The sequence below is a fragment of the Narcine bancroftii genome, chromosome 1, assembly GCF_036971445.1.
Source record: "Narcine bancroftii isolate sNarBan1 chromosome 1, sNarBan1.hap1, whole genome shotgun sequence".
In the NCBI taxonomy this organism is placed as follows: Eukaryota; Metazoa; Chordata; class Chondrichthyes; order Torpediniformes; family Narcinidae; genus Narcine; species Narcine bancroftii.
The window spans coordinates 358,128,244-358,148,584 of NC_091469.1; the positions used below are offsets into that span (position 1 = coordinate 358,128,244).

At 43.5% G+C, this 20,341-nt stretch overlaps 1 protein-coding gene across 2 annotated transcripts in view; it reads right to left on the minus strand.

The window, feature by feature from the left end:
- Nucleotides 1–20,341, minus strand: part of cobl (cordon-bleu WH2 repeat protein) — a 389,570-nt gene that overhangs the window by 218,560 nt on the left and 150,669 nt on the right. The gene's annotated exons all lie outside the window — the stretch shown is intronic.

A 20,341-nucleotide genomic window follows, 5' to 3' on the forward strand; every position in this document is an offset into this window, starting at 1 on the left:
AATTAACACAAAATATTTCATTGATTACTCCTCAGTTTCTCATGTGAATTTGTGCTAGTTATAAAAAGTTTAATTTCTATTTGATTGGGATTATGATATTTGGCCTGCAACAAAAATATTTTCATTAGGCATCAGTTAAATATCTTCAAAACCCAGTTCACATTACTTTTTTGGAAACTGACTCGTATCATCTGACTCAATGAAGAAAACTCTGATTCTCTGACTCTAGGATCATTCTGAAAGTGTAAAGTTCAGTATGAATTGTAAACTGCTTTATTCCTCAATGACGTGAATTGTTCAGAGCAGCAATTATATGAGAGTAATTCAGTTCAATTAATACCATTTCTGCAATGACATGAAAACAGAGTGTAAAAGTAATTAAATCAGAAAATAATACTACAAAATAATTGCATTCTATAATCTCAAGGCAAAACACCATAGAGCAGTTTCTCACTATCCTTCCCGTCAAATTCCAGAGGTTGTTTCTAAATTCTCATTGCAGTTTCAGATTTTAGTAAAGATTGACTAACCAAGGCCACTATTTACCTGTCTAAATTATCAAAGATGTCTTCAAAGCTCAAATGAAAACTCATCAATAAGTGTGACCAGTCAATAAAATGTTAATTTTTTTGGCATGGATATCAATTTGGAACTCCGCTCAAGATTTAAGAGACACAGCAAGCAAAGCTCTTTCCTGTCAAGTTAACTACAACAGCAAAAACCTGAGTAGAAAACAGTTTATCTCGATTTATTCCATGAAAAATAGCTTCATAACTTGGGAAAATATTTTCAGAATTTATTTCTTATGAAATGTTTACCAATGGGACATTCACAGAGCATTGAACAATAAGAAAGTACAACTCAACAAATGAGTGTCTGCATCACGGTGGCACCAGTACCTCTGAGTGAAAATTCCTACAAAAGGTAGTGGACAGCCCAGTACCTCACAGGAAAAAAAACTCTCCTCACCAATGAGAATACTGTTGAAGAGCAGCAGCAATTATCAAGAAACTGCACATGCTCTGTTCTCACTGGTGCCTTCATGAAGGAGTCGCATATGCCACAGGACTTGTACAGCCAGGTTCAAAAATAATTCCTACCCCTCAACTGTCAAACTCAGGCTCATACGGAGACTCATTTCAGGACTCGTATGTTCATTATTTATTACTATATATTTATACAGTACCTACATCTGCATTTGCACAGTTTGATTACAGATCCTGGTGAGTACAGTTTACAGTTATCAGTATAGAAATTACTAACCCTGGCCCAAAGAAAAATAATCTCAGAATTGTATGTGATGCCACGAATGTATTCTGACAATAAATTTAAAGTTTTAACTTTTATCCCTTTTCTCATTCCACTTCCAGCTTCCATTGCCCTTTCCACCCTCTTCCCCTTCTGGTTCCATCCACCTACTATGCTCAGACACAGGCACTCAACTCACCAGGTCCCCTCTCTTTTCTTTTATCTGTTCCATCTTCCATTCATCTCTCCCTTCATGTTTCCCCATTATCGCTCTCTCAAATCCCCCTGCCCACTGACTACCTCTGCCCATCATCCTTTACCCACCTATCACCAACTGGTCCCCGTATCACTGTTCCTCCTCTCTTTTTGGCACCCAGTTTAGGGGAAATCGGTAACCAGAGGACTTAGGTTTAAGATGAGGGAGGGGAGATTTAACAGAAACCTGAAGGGCAACCTTTTTTTATTTATTTTACACAGCAGATTCTGGGTGTTTGGTATGGGCTGTCAGTGGATGTGAATGAGGCAGGTCCTATTGCAATGTTTTAGAAATGATTGGACAGATATATGGATAAGATATGGGCCAAACATAGGCAGGTGTGATAAATTTAAATGGGGCATTTTTGTCGGCGTGGACAAGTTGGGCTGAAGGGTGTGTTTTCATGCTCTGTCTCCATGACTCTATGATACTATCTTCTCTCTCCAATCTTACACAGGTCTTGACTCTAAATCTTGGCAATTCCTTTCCTCTCTCACCACAGAAGCTGCTCAACTCACTGAGTTCTTCTAGCAGTTTGTTTTATGCTCTAGTTTTGAGATTGGGTCCTTTAGCTATCAAATTCTGTTTGGCTTGAAAGTCATCTTGGAATGGATTGAAAATTGGTTGACAGACAAAAGAAAAAGAGCAAGAATATGTGTGTCAAGTCTCTGTAGTGATTAATTAGGTACCTCAGGGATCAATAATTTTAATGACGGAACAGAATCTAATATGACTAAATTTACCAACAACACAAAACTGGGCGTGATTGTAAGTTTTGAGAAGGATACAAAAAGGCTTCAGGCCAACTTAGACAAGCTGATTCAATGCAGTACAAGGTGAATAAATATGAAATTGTCCGCTTTAATGGAGAATCAGAACAGATTTTGGGAAACATCAATGCAGCTTTCTCCATCCAAAAATGCCCAGTCATCCACTGAGTAACCTGCAAATCTCTGAGGATCTATTTAAAAAGCACAGATAGGAGGTGCTTCTTTCTGCTAAACACCAGATTACCTGTACATGATTTGGTGAACTGTCATAGCCCACTTCAGTAGCAAATCAGCCACACAACTTGCCCATTCTGTTTACTTACAGCATGCAGAAGCAACACATGCTATTCCATGAACCAAATTGCAGAACAGTGCACATTAATTTAAAATGTATATTCCCAAAATGCATATAGAGGACAGTACATCCCAGACACAAGCTCTTCAGCAGACATATCTTTGCTGAAGATGATGGCCAAATTAAACGCTAACTAATGCCACATATATGTTGCTTAACAAGATGAGAGCTTCTGGAATTACAGGAAGGATACTAGCATGAGTAGAGCATTGGTTAATAGGCAGGAAACAGAGTGGGAATAAAGGGATCCTATTCGGGTTGGTTGCCTGGTACTAGTGGTGTTCCACAGGGGTCAGTGTTAGGGCTGTTTCATTTTACATTGCATAATGGAATAGATAATTTTATGTCTAAATTTGCAGAGGACACCAAAATAGGTCATAGAGCTGGTGATGCTGAGGACATGAATGGCTGGAGAGAGACTTGAATAGATTAGCAGTATGGGCAAAGAGTTGGCAGATGAAATACAATGTTGGGAAGTGTGTAGTCATCCACTTTAGTACAAGAAATTGACATGCAGACTATTATTTAGATGGGGATAAAATTCAAAATTCTGAGGTGCAAATGGACCTGGGAGTTCTCATGCAGGATACCCTGAAGGTTAACCTCCAGGTTGAGGTGGCTGTGAAGAAAGTGAATACAATGTTGGTATTCATTTCTAGAGGAATAGCATGCAAGAGCAGGGATATAATGATGAGACTCAATGGGGTGCTGGTGAGACCCCACAGTACTGTGTACAGTTTTGGGTGCCTTATTTGAGAAGGGATGAGCGAGCATTGGAGAGGGTTCAGAGAAGATTTTCTGGAATGATACCAGGAATGAAAAGCTTAGGATATGAAGAATGTCTGTCAGCTCTTGGACTATACTTGTTGGAGTACAGAGGGATGAGGAAGAACCTCAGAGACATTTTGAATGCTGAAAGGTTTGGACAGAGTAGATGTGACAAAGTTGTTTCCCATGGTAGGGTAGTTGAGAATAAGACCACAATTTCAGGATAAAAGGACGTCAATTTAAAACAGAAATGTGGAGAAATTTCTTTAGACAGAGGATCATGAGTACGTGGAACTTGTTGCCATAGGTGCAAGAGGAAGCAAGGTCATTGGGTGTACTTACGTCTGAAATTGACTGGAATTTGATTAGTCAGGGGATCAAGGGTTACAAGGAAAAGGCTGGGGAGTGGGGCAGAATGAAAGGATCAACTCATGAATAGATAGCAGAACAGACCTGATGGGCTGGTTGGCCTACCACTGCTCTTGTATCTTGTGTCCTTGCAATGTTAACTACATTGCTATCCAAATCATCCACATAAATAACGATAACATGGGACCCAGTCCCAAGTCCTTTGCCACACCTCTGGTCAGAGGTCTCCAATTAAATAAAGTGACCCTCCACTGGTACCTTAGGACTTCTTCGAATGAGCTGTTTTGAATTCAATTTGTCGAGATTAACTTGCCATGTGAGATTTTGTCAAAGACATTTATGAAGTTCACAAATACACAACCTCATCAACCCTCTTTAAAACAAACTGTCAGATTCATGATATACTATCGCCTATGTACAAACCTATGCTGATGCTATCTAATCAATCCCTGTCTTTCCAAATCTAGTAGATATTGTCCCTTAGAATTTCCTCCAGCATCATTCCCACTTTATGGTCAGGCTCACAGGCCAGTAATTCATTGGCAAGAACTTGCTGACCTTCTTAAATAATATTATAACATTAGCCACCCATTGCTTGAATGAAACAAATAGATAGCTTTTTTAAAAAAAACAGTATTTATAGAGCTATTTTCATTATTCCTAGCTGTTTAACACTGGCAAAGAAAACAATGAATACAAACTTTGTTGAAACAAATCAAGCCACAAGGCTCAATAATCAATGAAGGGGCTCACAATCAATTTAAAGAGAATCCACTAATAAATAACAAACTGGAAGCTGTGAAAGTGGGTGAAGTCCTCAATGAATACTTCTCTTCAGTATTCACCAAGGAGAGGGACCTTGATGACAGTAAGGATAATATGGGTGGGATTAATATTCTAGACTAGAGCATGTTGATATTAAGAGAGACGATGTGTTGGAGCAGTTAAAATGCATTAGGATGGATGTCCCCGGGTCTGGACGGAATATTCCCCAGGTTGCTCCACGAAGTGGTGGGAGGGGGGCAGGGGGAGATTGCTGAGCCTCTGGCTTTGTGTCATAAAGCTCTCTGATCTTTGTGTCCTCGTTATCCATGAGACTGTAACCGGAGAATTGGAAGTGGCAATGTTATCCCCTTGTTCAAAAAAGGTAGTAGGGAAAGTCAAGTAATAATAGACCAGTGAGCCTTACATCTGTGGTAGGCAAGCTGCTAGAAAGAATTTTAAGAGATTGGATCCATGGGCATTTAGAGAATTATGGTCTGATCAGGGACAGTCAGTATGGCTTTGTGAAGGGCAGATCATGTCTCACAAACCTGATAGAGTTCTTTGAGGAGGTGACCAGACAAATTGATGAGGGTAGTGCAGCAGATGTGGTCTACATGGATTTTAGTAAGGGATTTGATAAGGTTCCACATGATAGGCTTTTACTGAAAGTCAGAAGGGTTGGTATCCAGGGTGGCTTGGCAATATAATTTCAGAATTGGCTTGCCTGTAGAAAGTAGAGGTTTGTGGTGCAGGGAGTGCATTCAGATCGGTGAGCTGGGACATGGTGTCCCACAAGGATCAGTTCTGAGATCTCTGCTTTTCGTGATTTTTATTAACGACTTGGATGAGAGGGTAGAAGGGCCAGTTGGCAAGTTTGCAGATGACACAAAGTTTGGTGGTGTTGTGGATAGTTGTGGATAGTTGTGGAATGTAGAAGTTTGCAGAAGCACCTTGATAGGATGCAGAGCTGGGCTGAGAAGGGGCAGATGGAGATCAATCTGGAGAAGTGTGAGGTGGTACACTTTGGAAGGACAAACTCCAAGGCAGAATACAAAGTTAATTTCAGGATTCTTGGTAGTGTAGAAGAGCAGAGGGATCTAGGGTTCCATCTCCACTGTTCCCTGAAAGTTGCCTCACAGGGAGATTGGGTAGTTAAGAAAGCTTATGGGGTGTTATATTTCATAAATCAAGGGATTGAGTTTAAGAGCCTACAAAACTCTGGTTAGACCACACTTTGTGTACTGTGTCCAGTTCTGGTCACCTCAGTATGGGAAAGATGTAGAAACTTTGGAAAGGGTGCAAAGGAAATTTATCAGGGTGCTACCTGGTTTAAAAAAGATATGCATTATGAGCAGAGATTAAGGGAACTCGGACTTTACTCTTTGGAGAGAAAGAGGATGAGAGGAGACATGATAGAGGTATACAAGATATTAATATTAAGAGGTATAGATAGAGTGGACAGCCTGTGCCTCCTTCAAGGGAGATAGTAGAGGAAGATTTTTACCCAGAGAATGGTTGGTACATGGAATGCATGACCTGGGTCAGTGGTGGCACCAGGTACATCGGTGAATTTCACGAGACCACGAGACAAGCATATGAATGAATTTAAAGTGGAGGGTTATGTGGGAGGCAGGGTCTAAAGGTCAGCACATTGTGGGCTGAAGGTCCTGTCCTTATGACTATTTGAGATATGAGTTAGCTATAATGAATATTTAAAAATACTATTTATCAAAATTATCTAATTAGTATAAAGTTCCAATGTGTCTCAGATGTTGTCAAAAATGTTAATATAATTCCAGTACTTCATTCAGAACAGGCATTGATACACTACTGGGTTTCAAGAAAAATAATCTAGTACCTCAAAAAAGTGGACTCAGGCAAGGTAAAACAGTAAAATTGCATGAATCCAAATGAGGCGGAAAAAAAAATCATGAAAACCTTGTGTTATTTATTGATTCACAAGAACACCACATATGGCAAACTAGCATTTGTTGTTGAGGAGGCTGTTTAAATTTTATATCTTACAGAATATGCAAGGTTCACTTTTTTAAAACAAGAATGTAGGATGATGATAAATTAATCATTACTTTTACAAGCCTTATCCAAGAGCAGAACATGTACTGATTTTGCTTATGCAACATCCACCCGACAGATCAATATTCACAGGAGATTTTTTTTTAAATGATCTGAGGCAGACAGTGGAGCCAAATGGATATTTTCTGAATCCACAAAGGTGTCAGAATAATGACCACTGATTTTTTTAAAAAATACAAATACAAAAATATTGTTTAGGTTTCGTGAGCAGAATTTTAAAACAGTTTATACAATTATCAGCATCAGATCTCAGGAAGAGCTAAGTGGGTGGAATGGTCAAAATGACAGATGTTTGAGAAGTGATGCACTTTGAGAGAAATAATGTACAATATGTAAAAAAAATGCTACTTTGAAGACTATGTGAGGTTGGAAGGACACAGGGCATACATCATCACATCTTTGAAAGCAGTCAGATTAAGAAAGTACATAAACTAGCTCTGTAAAATAAAGCATTACATACCAAAGTAAGGATTAACCAGATCGTGGCTGCCGCCGAACACAGGTGTTACCATCTTGGGCCCAGACCATGCAGTTGCCGGATTTTAAATAAAACACCGTTATCTCCTTTAACTGGCCAATTAAAGCCAATTAATGTTGGACCAGGCAATAGGACCCCACAGGGAGCGCTACGTCTCCACTCCCCGCTCTCCCCGGATTGACACCAGTGGCAGCAGTGCCATTACAGCAATTCTGGGTCCATTTACTCATTTTGTTTCAGCCAAGCATGATATGTTGATTTTATATCACCATCTTCAGCTCAATGAAATTTCTAATAGCATCTCTCAAATAAAAAAAAACAAAAAAATCTAACTGACACAGATTGCTATTCCAGCGGCAGTGACCTGGGTTAGAATCCAGCACTGTCTGTAAGGAGTTTTTATGTTCTCTACGCATCTGGGTGCTCCAGTTTCTTCCCACCATTCAAAATGTAAGTGGATAGTAGGTTAATTGGTGTATTTGGGAAGGCATGGGCATATGGGCCAGAAGGGCCTGTTACTATGCTGTATGTCTAAATTTATGAAATTTATAAAAGGAGGTGGAAGAATGAACACCCAAAAACTCATTCAAAGATGGATTTTAATGAAATAAATAAAAAGAGAGCAAGAAATATTTGGGTAGGTGGGGGAGTGGGTGGTAAAGAATTCCAAAGTTTGAAGCCTGGGCAGCTTAAACTGTTGGACAATAATAATTGTAATGAATCTGTGTTAATATTAATATTTAGGTTAATATTAAGCTATATTTCTTATAAATATGTCTTAGATTAATTATGGGTTGGTTACAGGGTTACACACACAGGTCACAGTACATTTACAGAGAACCATTATACTCGGAGAAGAGAGTTCATTCTCGGAGTCACAGCATCTAGGAATACACAGTTAATGGAAGTGAAGTGGACTTTAATTGATTCAAGAACAAAGAGTTTGCTTTATTAAAAACTGAAATATTCAAGTACTCAAATATGATTGCTGAAGGAAGCCATCTGTTTCGAACAAACTAAACCACTTAAGTCTCTTGAAACAGAGGTGAGGTCAGAGGTTGGTATGGATATAGAGTGGTTTTGGAAAGAAGATGGTAACTTCTGCTTGAAGAATATCTCTCAAGGACAACTCATCAAAAGAATTGTATGTTTAAAGAGGTCCAATGATATGATGTTTAAAAGTTCTTTATAATTATTTCTGAACTGAAAATTTAAGATCTTTAGGCAAGTCTAAAATGATGCTGAAGTTTTAAAATCAACTTTTCAGAGATGGACTTGACACACACACATTTAGATTTGCGCATAGTGAAGCTGAATTTAGAGTTAAGTTTAGAGATAAGTAAGAAATGTCATGTTATTAATAGTTTAATAAATCTATTATTTTGAATTTATCATTGTCTAGTAAATTTTCCATTGCTGTTCCTTTGGTCCCAAACAAAATTAAAAGAGTTGATAGTTCGTAACATAGTAAATAAATTGTCACTTGACGTTATTGTTTTAATGAAATAAATAGCACTTTTGGGTCTTTTGTTTGAACTGAATTTTGCTGGAGTTCATTCTTTTGGAATCACACAGAACATATTTGAAGGCTTCCAAAGTTTTTTTTTGCTCAAATAAATGTAATGATTTCCATCAAGAAAGAGTTCAAGGGAGTATCTATTGTATCTGTACTTGGACCGAGGTCAATGATATCATTATTCATGACCAATACAAAAATAATCCTCAAAAAGACCTGCTGAATTAAGTAAAGGTCACTATGCTGTTTGTTTGCAGGCTTTATGAGAAATAAAAACCATTTAAAGACATAGTAAGTAGTTCAAATAAAACAAGAATGAATGTCTACCCTTGAAATACTTGTCCTGCTTTACGTTCTCTGCTTGAGAGAACCTCAGATGCAGAGGGGACTTTTATAGAGAAAAGGAACAGAGTAAAGAATCCCAGAGAATGGATATTTATAAAGAGAAAAGGAATGGAGTAAATAATCCTAGAGGATGTGGACTTATAAAGAGAAAGGGAACATGTGTAAAGATTCCCAGAGAACAGCGATTTATCAAGAGGAATGGAACGGAGTAAAGTATCCAAGAAAACGGGGTCTTGTAAAGAGAATCTATGAGGACCTGGAAAATCTCAGGATGTAGCGACCTGAGAGAGCCTCTGCTTCCTCAGGAGTTTGCGGAGGAGCTAGTGGAGTTGTTCAAGTGAACCGGTATGGACTTGAAGGGCCGACACCCAACCCCAACCCACCAATTTTCCCCTGCAACCGCTGCAACCGTGTCTGCCTGTCCCGCATCGGACTTGTCAGCCACAAATGAGCCTGCAGCTGATGTGGACATTTACCCCCCCTCCATAAATCTTCGTCCGCGAAGCCAAGCCAAAGAGAGAGAAGAGTATGGAACATGTAATATTACACGAAACTGCCTTCTGCCTGCTACAAGGCAGACAAGGAGTCGTCATTGATAACCCGGCGCCACTAACGACTGAAGAAAGAGAAGCAAAAGAGAGTCCCTTTAGAGTCACTAGGCCTTTTTATAGTGTAAAAAAAGGCCAATGTAAAGTCAGACATTCTCCATCTTGACATCGCTTCACTTATCTTCTGATCCACCTAGGGGGGCTATACCTAGGTGTCGTGACTCTCTCTACTTCCTCCATAAAGGCATTGCTGCTGAAGGCGGCTGAAAAGGGGTGAGCTGATGACATCATGGTGACATCGTCAGCCCACAACCCAGAAGCGTGAATTTTAAAGTGTTCAGATACTTGTTATTCACATCAATCACATGATTACTCTATTCATATTAGTGATGGCTAAAGTTTTTTGTTCTTTTGGGTGGGAGGGAATTTCTATTTTAATTTTTCTCTTGCTGGTGCATATAGATGACATCACGGTGATGGGGGTGGGGGGACACTACTGCATCTCTTGTCCCACCTCTCAGCTCCAGAAGACAGCTTCCAATGCTGCTATATGAAGGCAGTCTTTGGCTTGGCTTGGCGGATGAAGATTTATGGAGGGGGTAAATGTCCACGTCAGCTGCAGGCTCGTTGGTGGCTGACAAGTCCGATGCGGGACAGGCAGACACGGTTGCAGCGGTTGCAGGGGAAAATTGGTTGGTTGGGGTTGGGTGTTGGGTTTTTCCTCCTTTGCCTTTTGTCAGTGAGGTGGGCTCTGCGGTCTTCTTCAAAGGAGGTTGCTGCCCGCCAAACTGTGAGGCGCCAAGATGCACGGTTTGAGGTGATATCAGCCCACTGGCGGTGGTCAATGTGGCAGGCACCAACAGATTTCTTTAGGCAGTCCTTGTACCTTTTCTTTGGTGCACCTCTGTCACGGTGGCCAGTGGAGAGCTCGCCATATAACACAATCTTGGGAAGGCGATAGTCCTCCATTCTGGAGACGTGACCCACCCAGCGCAGCTGGATCTTCAGCAGCATGGACTCGATGCTGTCGACCTCTGCCATCTCGAGTACTTCGACGTTAGGGATGAAAGCGCTCCAATGAATGTTGAGGATGGAGCGGAGACAACACTGGTGGAAGCGTTCTAGGAGCCGTAGGTGATGCCGGTAGAGGACCCATGATTCGGAGCCGAACAGGAGTGTGGGTATGACAACGGCTCTGTATACGCTTATCTTTGTGAGGTTTTTCAGTTGGTTGTACATCCATCTTATAGGCCTTCTCCATAAAAAGGTAAATTCACCTTTTTTTCCCCCATCGAGTTGGCTTTGATACACGAAGGCTTTCTGAGTGACCATGTACTCCCTCACCCTTTGCAGTCGCACAGACCCCTGTTTAATCCATTGGCAACCCAAGATATGAGATTTTTTCATTTTCATGTAATAAAACAGATGCAATATTACAGGAAATTGCATTTAGTCTGCTATAAAGCAAAGATTCACCATTAACAGAAACTGCCTGATGCCCTTTTCAGTCAGAGAGAGAGAAGCAAAAGAGAGTTCCTTCTGTGTTACTAAATGTCCTTGAATTCACCTCCAGAGCTCATGCAACCTCTGCAGCCAGTTTGATTCATCAGTAACCCGAGCTCCAGATCTAAACCTCTGACACAATCAGGACGCCTTCAGTACCCAAGGACCTTGGGGCACTCAGTGGCCAATTCTCACTCAAAATCTTCTTTGGCATATTACTTCTGAAATGACACTGCAAGAACCTCGCTAATTCTGATCATCTGAACAAATAGACTGAGAACTCAAGCAATCTATTTTGAATTCAGATATTTGTAATTTAACCATGAATATTCACTTGCCTATTACCCTCTGAACCAAAGATTGGAGTTTTAATTTACATATTTAAATCTCAAATTATTTTGCTCAAAGAATGTTAATTTTCGAATACGCAAAATTAAATAACGCAGTACTACTTAAGTAGTCAAACCCAAATAAGACCATAAGACTTTGGAGCAAATGTAGGTAATTCAGCCTATTGAGTCTGCCCTGTCATTTAATCATGAGCTGTGTGGCATCTTTTAAGGAACAGCTGCAAAGGAAAACATTGACTCATGTTTTACCAGCTAAGAACTGTTTTAATCTCTCATTAGACCACTTTTTAAGTCAATTCCAGATCAGCCATTCTGAAAGCAGAAGTGACGTCATAACACTCCCAATACGTTTCTCAGCCCACGAGCTTCGTCCCCGAGGTGGAGTGGGCCTACCATCATCTCAGCGCAGGCTCCTGGGACTCATGGTTGGCCAGCATTACAAGGATGAGTGAACGTGAAGCCCCACACCCTCCCCCCCCCCCCCGGGATGCTGCTACAGTACCCCACCCCACCCCACCCCCCGCAGAATCATTTCCCAGTACAATAATCTGAGCCTTATGCTTTTTTGGAGGGGCAACCATAGCGGCGCAGCAGTGAAAATGGTACTAGCTTGGCAGTGCCACGTGGGTGGGTTTGAGCCAGTCCCTTGTATACAGTTTGTGTTTTCCTGTGAGGTGAACCCGTTGAATTTAAGCACTTTGTACAGTCCGATGTAGGGATGCTGTAGCTGTGTCCGTGTCGGGCGCCAGACAAACACATAAGGCACCGAGTCGAGATCCACCGGAATACGTGTGTGTTGTGAGCCTTGTGGCTGGAACTGGGGCTAATTCGCCCAGACAGTGGTGCAAACGTTGGAGTTCTTCTGATGCATGGAATTGTCACCATCGGGCTGGGGCGGAATGTCAGCTGCAACTAACAGGGGCTTGCCATAAACCAGCTCAGCTGATGAAGCCTGCAAGTCCTCTTTTGGAACGGTCCGTATTCCAAGCTTCACCCAGGGCAGTGCATCCAACCCCTGTGGGCCTGTGAGATGTGCTTGCAGAGCCTGCTTCAAGTGCCGGTGAAAGTGGTTCACTAACCTGTTGGCTTGCAGGTGGTAGGACGTGATGAAATGGAGTTGTGTGCCACAGAGACATGACAGTGCAGCCCAAAGTGCAGAAATAAACTGTATACCTCTGTCGGAGGTGATATGCAAGATACCCCAAAACAGTCCACCCAGGTAGACAAAAATATCCTGGCACAAGTCTCAGTTGTTATGTCACCCATGGGTGTAGCTTCCAGCCAGTGAGTGAATCGAATAACCATGGTGAGAATGTATTTGTGGCCACGGGCAGAGGTCCAACAATGTCGATGTGGATGTGTTGGAACCTCTGGGTGGTAGAAGGGAAATGCTGCACTGGGCCCTTGGTGTGCTTAAGGTCTCTGGCCATTTGACAAGCCAGACAAGTCTTTGCCCTCTGAGACACCTGTTTTTTCAACCCATGGTGGACATATTTGGATGCTATAAGTTTGACTATACTGCTAATCAAGTGGTGCTAGTCTGTGAGTGAGTGAGGCAGACGGAGGCCCCGGTCCGGGCAGTATGGACCGACCTAGGAGGGGAGGCAGGCCCCTCCAGCCCGGGTAAGAAACCTGCATAGGAGAAGGCCACTCCGATATAAAACCTACGACCCAAGGACCTCGCTGCCACGTCCCAGCTTGCTGGGCCACGGCACACGAACCATGGGTGTAAAGGGTGGGGCCAGTACTGCGCGCACTGCACTCCACCTAAAAGCTCCTTTGCGCAGGCCCGAGGACAGGTCCACGTCCTCCCCCTCAACGTCCTCCCCCTCCACGTCCTCCCCCTCCACGTCCTCCCCCTCAAAAGATGCTCACAAACTCAAGCTAGCATGCTGGAACATCAGAACCATGCTAGACAAGACTGACAGCCATCGACCTGAACGTCGGTCTGCCCTCATTGCACATGAACTCCTCAGACTTGACATCGACATAGCCGCTCTCAGTGAAGTCCGCCTGGCAGATGTAGGCAGCCTCCAAGAACGCGGCGCGGGCTACACACTCTACTGGTCTGGCAAGCCTTCGGATGAACGACGCCTATCTGGTGTAGGCTTCATGGTCAAGAGCTTCATTGCCTCCAAACTCGAAAACCTTCCGACAGGCCTCTCGGACCGAATCATGTCCATGCGACTCCCACTTCAAAACAAGCGTCACATCACCCTCATCAGTGTCTATGCTCCAACCCTCCAGGCGGAACCAGCAGAAAAGAACAAGTTCTACACCGACCTGCGCAACCTCATCCAACGTACCCCTACAGCCGACAAGGTTGTCATCCTGGGCGACTTCAACGCTCGTGTCGGCAAAGACTCAGAAACCTGGCCAGGAATCCTGGGCAAGCATGGCGTCGGCAAGTGCAACGACAATGGGCGCCTCCTGTTGGAGCTCTGCGCAGAACAGCGGCTTGTCATTACAAACACCCTTTTTCAGCAGAGGGACAGCCTTAAGACCACCTGGATGCATCCCCGATCCAAACACTGGCACCTCCTGGACTACATCCTGGTGCGAGAAAGTGACAAACAAGATGTGCTCCACACCAGGGTCATGCCTAGCGCGGAATGCCACACTGACCACCGGCTGGTTCGCTGCAAGCTCAACCTTCACTTCAAGCCAAAGCCCAGGAACAATAAAGCCCCCAGAAAGAGGTTCAATGTTGGAAAACTGCAGTCAGACGAAGCGAGAGGAAACTTCCAGGCAAACCTCAAAGCAAAGCTCGACGTTGCAACCCGCCTCACGGACCCGTCCCCTGAAACCCTCTGGGATCAGTTGAAGACTACCATACTGCAATCCACTGAAGAGGTACTGGGCTTCTCCTCCAGGAAAAACAAGGACTGGTTTGACGAAAACAGCCAGGAAATCCAGGAGCTGCTGGCAAAGAAGCGAGCTGCCCACCAGGCTCACCTTACAAAGCCGTCCTGTCCAGAGAGGAAACAAGCCTTCTGTCGCGCATGCAGCCATCTTCAGCGCAAACTCCGGGAGATCCAAAATGAGTGGTGGACTAGCCTCGCCAAACGAACACAGCTCAGCGCGGACATTGGCGACTTCAGGGGTTTCTACGAGGCTCTAAAGGCTGTGTACGGCCCCTCACCCCAAGTCCAAAGCCCGCTGCGCAGCTCAGACGGCAAAGTCCTCCTCAGCGACAAGATCTCCATCCTCAACCGATGGTCAGAACACTTCCAATCTCTTTTCAGTACCAACCGCTCAGTCCAAGATTCCGCCCTGCTCCAGCTCCCTCAACAGCCCCTAAGGCTAGAGCTGGATGAGGTTCCCACCCTGGATGAGACATATAAGGCAATCGAACAACTGAAAAGTGGCAAAGCAGCAGGTATGGATGGAATCCCCCCAGAAGTCTGGAAGGCTGGCGGCAAAACTCTGCATGCCAAACTGCATGAGTTTTTCAAGCTTTGTTGGGACCAAGGTAAACTGCCTCAGGATCTTCGTGATGCCACCATCATCACCCTGTACAAAAACAAAGGCGAGAAATCAGACTGCTCAAACTACAGGGGAATCACGTTGCTCTCCATTGCAGGCAAAATCTTCGCTAGGATTCTACTAAATAGAATAATACCTAGTGTCGCTGAGAATATTCTCCCAGAATCACAGTGCGGCTTTCGCGCAAACAGAGGAACCACTGACATGGTCTTTGCCCTCAGACAGCTCCAAGAAAAGTGCAGAGAACAAAACAAAGGACTCTACATCACCTTTGTTGACCTCACCAAAGCCTTCGACACCGTGAGCAGGAAAGGGCTTTGGCAAATACTAGAGCGCATCGGATGTCCCCCAAAGTTCCTCAACATGATTATCCAACTGCACGAAAACCAACAAGGTCGGGTCAGATACAGCAATGAGCTCTCTGAACCCTTCTCCATTAACAATGGCGTGAAGCAAGGCTGTGTTCTCGCACCAACCCTCTTTTCAATCTTCTTCAGCATGATGCTGAACCAAGCCATGAAAGACCCCAACAATGAAGACGCTGTTTACATCCGGTACCGCACGGATGGCAGTCTCTTCAATCTGAGGCGCCTGCAAGCTCACACCAAGACACAAGAGAAACTTGTCTGTGAACTACTCTTTGCAGATGATGCCGCTTTAGTTGCCCATTCAGAGCAGGTCTTCAGCGCTTGACGTCCTGCTTTGCGGAAACTGCCAAAATGTTTGGCCTGGAAGTCAGCCTGAAGAAAACTGAGGTCCTCCATCAGCCAGCTCCCCACCATGACTACCAGCCCCCCCACATCTCCATCGGGCACACAAAACTCAAAACGGTCAACCAGTTTACCTATCTCGGCTGCACCATTTCATCAGATGCAAGGATCGACAATGAGATAGACAACAGACTCGCCAAGGCAAATAGCGCCTTTGGAAGACTACACAAAAGAGTCTGGAAAAACAACCAACTGAAAAACCTCACAAAGATAAGCGTATACAGAGCCGTTGTCATACCCACACTCCTGTTCGGCTCCGAATCATGGGTCCTCTACCGGCATCACCTACGGCTCCTAGAACGCTTCCACCAGCGTTGTCTCCGCTCCATCCTCAACATCCATTGGAGCGCTCACACCCCTAATGTCGAGGTACTCGAGATGGCAGAGGTCGACAGCATCGAGTCCACGCTGCTGAAGATCCAGCTGCGCTGGATGGGTCACGTCTCCAGAATGGAGGACCATCGCCTTCCCAAGATCGTATTATATGGCGAGCTCTCCACTGGCCACCGTGACAGAGGTGCACCAAAGAAAAGGTACAAGGACTGCCTAAAGAAATCTCTTGGTGCCTGCCACATTGACCACCGCCAGTGGGCTGATAACGCCTCAAACCGTGCATCTTGGCGCCTCACAGTTTGGCGGGCAGCAGCCTCCTTTGAAGAAGACCGCAGAGCCCACCTCACTGACAAAAGGCAAAGGAGGAAAAACCCAACACCCAACCCCAACCAACCAATTTTCCCTTGCAACCGCTGCAATCGTGTCTGCCTGTCCCGCATCGGACTGGTCAGCCACAAACGAGCCTGCAGCTGACGTGGACTTTTTACCCCCTCCATAAATCTTCGTCCGCGAAGCCAAGCCAAAAGAAAGAAAAAAAAAGAAAAGAAGAAGTCTGTGTACATGGTCGAAAAGTCTTTTGCACCACAATGTGGGTAACAAGGGGCCGGGATCTTCCTGTGGAAATGTCACTCATCCTGCTGCTCTGCCTTTGGATCTTCCTGCCTGTCTCAGGGCTGTGGCGGTTGTCGAAATAGACTGTTGCGACAGAAGTTTTAGGAACTCTGTATAGTTTGTCTGCTTCGTTTGCCACAGACTGAAGGTCAGAAAATTCTGTGTCGGACAGTAACAAGGCAATATCATGGGGGAGGCGTTCTAAGAATGCAGCCTTGAACATTAGGCACGGAGTGTCCGTCGGCTAGCACAAGTATTTCGGTCATTTGCTCAAAGGAGGACCTGTCCCCAAGTTCGTCTAGATGTAGGAGACGCGTGCTTCTCTCCAGCTCAGTCATGGTGAAAGATCGTAGGAGGTGGGCCTTAAAAGCCTCGTACTGACCTTTTGCTGGAGGATTGCTTAGGAAAAGTTCAGCTTTAGTGGCCAACTCCTTGTTGATATTGTGGAGATTGAATTGTGCAGCTTAATGGCAACCACACTCAGCACTGGTTCGTCAGCCATTGTGTTGGGTTCAGAGACGTCTGAACCATCGGGGTCACCAATGTGTTGGCTTTTAAGGCAATGCTGCAAAGGGAAACATTAACTCACTTTGTAACCAACAAAGAACTTTTTAGGTCACTTCCGGTTTAGCTTTACCGAAAGCAGAAGTGATGTAATAACACTCCCGATGCGTTTTTCAGCCTGCGGGCTTCGTCCCTGAGGTGGAGAGGGTCCAGCACCATCTTAGCGTGGGCCCCCGGGACTTGTGGTCAGCCGGAATTACTGGGACGATTCGAACATGAACCCCTGCCCCCCAGCTGCCGCTACAAGCTGATCCATTTGCCCACCCAGCCCACTGCCCATCCTTCTTCCTATAACCTTTGATGCCCTGACTAATCAATAAAAATGTTGAGTTTTATAGTTTTCATATTACCAATAGCAGTCACAAAGTTGTTCATTTGATTTTGCCAAATGAAGAATTTCCTTGAGCTATTAAGCACATTTTGAAGCTCCTTATCTGAGTAATTATTACCAACAGTCATCAGAGTCTGCAGATGACGGAATCTAGAACAAAAAAGACACAAGCAACTGGGCGAAATCAGTGTTCGGTCAGAAGGTGGTGGGGTGGGTTAGAGCAAGAAAGAATTGTCAGTGTTTTGGGTTGAGACCCTGAATCAGAACGGATTCAGAAAAATATACGAGAAATGCTCGTTTCTCTACTTCAACCAGCTCAAAAAATCTCCTCACAATGGTTTCTTCCAGTCATTATTGGAAATAACCCTGCAAAAACATGGTTGGATTTGTAATTCAGTCAATGACAATGGATGCATGACAAATTAATTCGCAATCACACCAAAATCCAAAGGTTCCTACTTCAGTGTCATGTTTCTTCAACACCTGGCTGAATTTACAGGATGAAAAGCAATTCAATCAACCCCCTGCCATATTACCTCATCACAAATGAATTGTACAAATTGCCAACAAAATATCCAATTAAATTGACGCATGGCTACCTCTTAACACCAAATATTTCTTTAGAGCAGCATGGAAATCGTTTATTGCATGAATGCAGAGAAAAATTAAGGTCCTGGAATCAATTAATTGGAATCCCATACAGGTCATTGTTGTCACCACGGGCACCATTGTCACTGCAATGATTTTGTGATTGAAATATACAAATATTTCCATTTTATTCCTTTTTTATCTCTTCACATATGGAAAAATGTTGAGAACAAGGACGATTATTTTTCTTTCTTGCAACGTCATGGTTTGATTGAGAAGGCACAACTATCTGCAAAAGTTTATTACAGTTCATCACAAAGTTACAACACTACTAAATAAAAAAGAATTCTTAAAAAAACCTAGCAATCATCTTTTCCTCTGCTAGATACGTTTGGGCAATAATTGCAATTTGATGCTGCTCTTGCTCAACATAAGCATTTTACATTTACGAAAATTATATTCGAAGCAATGTGTTGAAAGAACAGCAAGTTCATCAATATGAATGTTCAAGGGCATTTACTTATCATCCATTTGGACAATACAACCCACGAAACTGACCTCCAGTCCTCAGTTCAAAAACACGCAAACACACAATCAGATAAAACACATATACAGACAAGCATTACATTTGCAGAACAAACAAACATATTTAAAAATAAATGTTGTTTAATAAATAGTTGAGTCATGAAGGGTTACAAATTTGCCAATGATGTCAAGCTGTCGGCAGAATCACAAATGGCAATAAGGAAGCGTACAGGAGGGTGATAGATCAGCTCATTGAGTGGTGTCACGTCAACAACCTTGCACTTAACGTCAGCAAAACCAAGGAGACGATTGTGGACATCAGGAGGAAGTCAGAAGAACACATCCAGTTCTCATCAAGTGTTTAATACTGGAGAGGGTCAAGAACTTCAAATTCCTGGGTGTCAACACCTCCAAGGATCTGTCCTAGAGCCTCCATGTCGATGTAATCATGACGAAGACTCACCAATGGCTATATTTCGTAAGGTGTTTGAGGAGATTCGGTACATCACTGAAGACTCAAACACTTTTACAGGTGTACGACGGAGAGCATTCTGGATGGTTGCATCACTGTCTGGTACAAAGGTGCCAACACTCAAGACAAAAAAAATCTCCAGAGGTTTGTTAACTTGGCCTGCGACAGCATGGGCACCAGACTTCACTCCATCGAGGACATCTACAAGAGGCAGTGTTTTAAGAAAGCAACCTCCATCCTCAAGGACCCCACCACCTGGGCAGAGGTGCCACCATTACTCTGCCACCATCGGGAAAAAGGTACAGGAGCCTAAAGACAAGCACTCAGCGGCACAAGGTCAGCTTCTTCTCTGCTGCCATCAGATTCCTGAATGATCAATGAACCAAAGACACTGCCTTCCTTTGACTTTTCGTGCACTATTTTCATTCATTATTGGAAGGTGGTTTATCTGAACATTTACACTGTGATGACGCTGCTGCAAAACAATGAATTTTGTGACTTCTTCATGACAATAAATTCTGATTCTGATCAGTTCCTTCAGCAGTCTAACTGCTGTTTCTCAGCCTGGTGGTTCTGGCTCTTATACTTCTGTATCCCTTTTCTGATAGGAGTGGCTAAAAGATGCTGTGTTCGGGGTGGTAGGGATTTTGAATGATTTTGCGTGCCCTTTTCACATTGATGAGTGGGAGGGAGACCCCAATGATCCACTCTGCCGTTTTATTCTCCCGTAGATTGACTTAAGATTCGATGCTCTACACTGCAGCAACTGTACCGCACTATGTTGCAGCCAGCCAGGATGCTATCAGTAGAACTCCAGTAGAAAGTTGAAAGGTTGATAGCCAGTAGCCTTGCCCACTTTAGTCTTCTCAGGAAGTACAGTCGCTGTTGTACCTTCCTGGCAAGTGAGGAGATGTTGTGAGAGATATGTTGAAAGATGTTGGATTTGGGGGATAAAAACAGCAGATATACAAGTGTGAAAGATGAGTAAAACTAATATGAAAATATGAAAGATGAAGAAAACTAGTATGGATATATGTGTAATGAATAAAGCCAGTATGAATAGGATAAGGATAGATAATAGAATGTAGGAAGTAAAGTTAGTCTGAATAAGATAAGGGTCTTCTAGCCTTAGACAGAATTAGCAAGTTCTGCATATAAGAAGTTAGTAAGCCCAGAGAGTCAGGAAGGTGTGAATAAGGACAATGACATGATGGGACACCGACAGGATATCCCCTGGTCCTCCAAGTTCACAGAAACAGCACGTCCTAATGCCAAATTCATCCTGGAGGCAGAAG